The following is a 3,447-nucleotide window of genomic DNA, read 5'->3' on the forward strand; positions in this document are numbered from 1 at the left end:
GTGAATATTAGAGAGCAGCATGATCGTTTACCACTGAATCTCGCACATGTTGTGCTGGCTACACCGACGACTCAGGTGTCCATTGAAAGGGCATTTTCATCTCTTCATTTCATTTAAAACGATAAAAGAAGTTCTTTACTATTATGAATAATTACTTAATTAATTCAACTTGAAGTGTGTGTAATAGGTTTTGCGTGTGTGTGTGAATTACTGAGAGTTTGGGTTGAGCATTTTATTTTTGGGTTCTTCTACTGATTCTCAAAATATTAACTGTCAATCGGATTGCTCTCTGTAAGTTGTCTTTAAACGAGCGTAAAACAAACAGCTGGACGCAAAACACTCAACCAAAAACAAAAACGAAGACAAGCGAAGTATTCTGCTCAGAACAAAATCAAGCATGTCTGTTTTTATACCCTGTACCCAAAGGGTACAAGGGTATATTAGTTTTGTGCGAGTGCACATGGAACACACAGAAGGAGGCTTGGTAGACCCCACAAAGTATATATATTCTTGATCAGCATGACAAGCCGAGTCGAGCCATGTCCGTCTGTCTGTCCGTCTGTCTGTCTGTATGAACGCAAGGATCTCCGAAAGTATAAGAGCTAGAATAACCAAACTTGTTATACAGATTCTCCTGAGACCGAGAAAAAAAGTAATTAAATTAATTAAATTAAATTAATTACTTAATTTGATTTAATTTAATTTAATTTAATTAATTAATTTATTAATTTAATTTAATTTAATTTAATTAATTTAATTACTTTTTTGTGGGGTGGTACAGGGTATTTAAGAGTTGAGCCTGCTCGACTTTAGCATTCCTTTCTTGTTTTCGGTTATGTTCGTGAGCAGACCGAAAAGGGAAAAACGGTTAACAGTTATTTGCGAGCTCTGCCTGTAACCCAAAGTGTTACATAGGGTTGACTGTAGTAGTAGGTTTGGCAGACCCCACAAAGTTTATATATTCTGCTTTTGCTTTGGCTCAACTCTGTACTGCACACATATACTCGTACGTGCACATAGGTTATAATATTGGAGTATTTGCGCATATACGTATACGCATGCTAATTTCATTCCTCACAATAAAGTAAATATTGACAACACCGTTAAATTTTAAAAGGCAAACCTCAGCGTAACCAACATGAAGCACGCAAAAATATGAAACTAAATAAGCAGTACAAGGCGGACGAAGCTTTCAACCACCCCAATTGGGTTGTACACAAAACGAGCGGAAGTGGCGCAGTAAAAAAGCACACATTCACACACATTAGTAGCATGAACCGCGCCTGGCAACCCAATCGTGTGACTGCGTCTGACTCCCTGCGGTTTTAACATACGTACACCCAAAACAGTAGAACAGCACATATACATGCGCGTAAGTCCCAGTAATGAGCAGCAGCAGCAACAAACGCAAAAATCGTCGACAGCGTGAGCCTTAGGCCCAGTCCACTTTCGACTTGGACATAGGCCTTACTCATTTCCAGGTCGACGTAATTTGTTCATAATTTGTCTGCTTCTTCCACCCATACCCACACAGAGACAAATATTCTTATATGCAGCGTTTGTGCGCCTGTGTCTGCAGCCTTATCTATTGGGCACTTAAACGGTATTTATGTCTTTTTTATTTTTATATTATGCGTTCCCGTGATTCTGACTTGGCCGCAACTTTTTTTCAATGGTCTGGGGCCAAGCCGGTTTGGGTTATTCTTTTTGTGGCCTTTAAATATTATGAGATGGCATCATAGATTGAGCTATTTTGACGTTGCGAGGATGGAAAGCAAAGGATAAGGGATTCGCTGAGCTTGCTATATTGATGGATTATGGGCCCATTTAATTATACGAATTTTCAATTGTTTAGCATTTGACCGTTCTTAAAAACTAAGTCTAAAATTTACCAGGTTGTTGGTTAAGAGGCATGGAAGTTGACGCATTTCGGTACGTCTAGTCTTAATTTAAATATTATCTACTAGTTGTGGTGTCTGCGACATATTTCACTAAAGAATTAGAATTAAGTTTTTTTCTATACTTAATACCATTAATACATTTGGCTATAAATCGAGGCAAAGGAGGCAAAATAGCAAATAAAATTCCGCCAACGCGTCGGTGGCATTTAAAGATAATAATGCACCTTTTTTTAAGTAAATCTTTATTATTATCTATATCGACAACCTACCTCAGTAAAATAAATATTTGTGCAAAATTTGTTTTTGATATTATCGATATTTTAATAGAGATATATATGTTTTGTGTATACAAATTTGTCTCTTATGCTTTGTGATGTTTTGTCATACATTTGTTTTTTGTCAGCTCTTAATCTCTAGTACCGTTACAATTAAGAAGAATACCAAGTCACGAGTTTCATAGAAAATTAATAATTGTGCAATTTATCCTTTTACATTTTAAGTGCGAGACACATACAAGTATATTAACTTCAGGAAAAAACAAGAGAGAACGCTACAGTCGAGCAAGCCTAACAGTGATATACCCTTTTCCCAGGTAAACTTTCGACACTGAGGTATATGAGGCGCCAGCAGAAGCAAAAGGAAGAAGAAGAAACTTTATGCTGCAGCTAGTTATACTCTGTACATGAAATGTGCAAGAGTATATTAGCGGGAGCTGAAAATGTAACAGGCAGAAGGAGGCGTGGCAGACCCCACAAAGTATATATATTCTTGATCAGCGTGACAAGACGAGTCGATCTAGCCCTGTCTGTCTGTCTGTCCTTCCGTATGAACACCTGGATCTCAGAGACAATAAGAGATGGAGACAAATTTTGCACAAAGATGCCTTATGTGTGTACGCTATACGAGTTTGTTTTATTTTTTTGATTTCCCCCCACTTCCCCCCTATGGGGGTTTTTTCGATTTTCCATTCGTATAATCGCGTATATCTCGAAGACTATAAGACCTAGGAACACCAAATTTTAGTCCAAGATGCGTTATGTGAATACGCAGAAAATGTGTATTTTGGAATTTCCCTCCCTCCCTCCTCTCCCGCGCAAATCTCTCACTCCCGTAATTCTTGAATTACCCCCAGTTAGTTATTATGTGTCCGTATACCAAGTTTCACTATGATAGACCGATTTAACAAGAAGTTATAGCCATAAATATATTTGCTGCTCAAGCGCTGCCCGCAGCTGTTGTTGATGTTGCTGTTTGGTTGTTTACACAGACACGAATAGACACGCATAAACATACATACACTCACAAAGACGCAATTGCTTTGTATATGTGCAATTATCACCCTTTACGTCAGTTCGAATACCGAGAGAGGTAAAATCGATCAAAATTTTTTTTTTTATTTTCTTAATTTTTTTTATTTTCTATAATTGTTGTTAACATAGTACAGAGTATTTCAAAATCGGGCCACCTGACTTTAGCTTTTTTACTTGTTTTAAAAAAATAAAATAAACTCGTTCTTTCTCGGACCTAGAATCTGGATACCAACATC

This window comes from Scaptodrosophila lebanonensis, unplaced genomic scaffold (assembly GCF_003285725.1).
Source record: "Scaptodrosophila lebanonensis strain 11010-0011.00,11010-0021.00 unplaced genomic scaffold, SlebRS2 tig00000053-arrow-pilon, whole genome shotgun sequence".
NCBI lineage: Eukaryota > Metazoa > Arthropoda > Insecta > Diptera > Drosophilidae > Scaptodrosophila > Scaptodrosophila lebanonensis.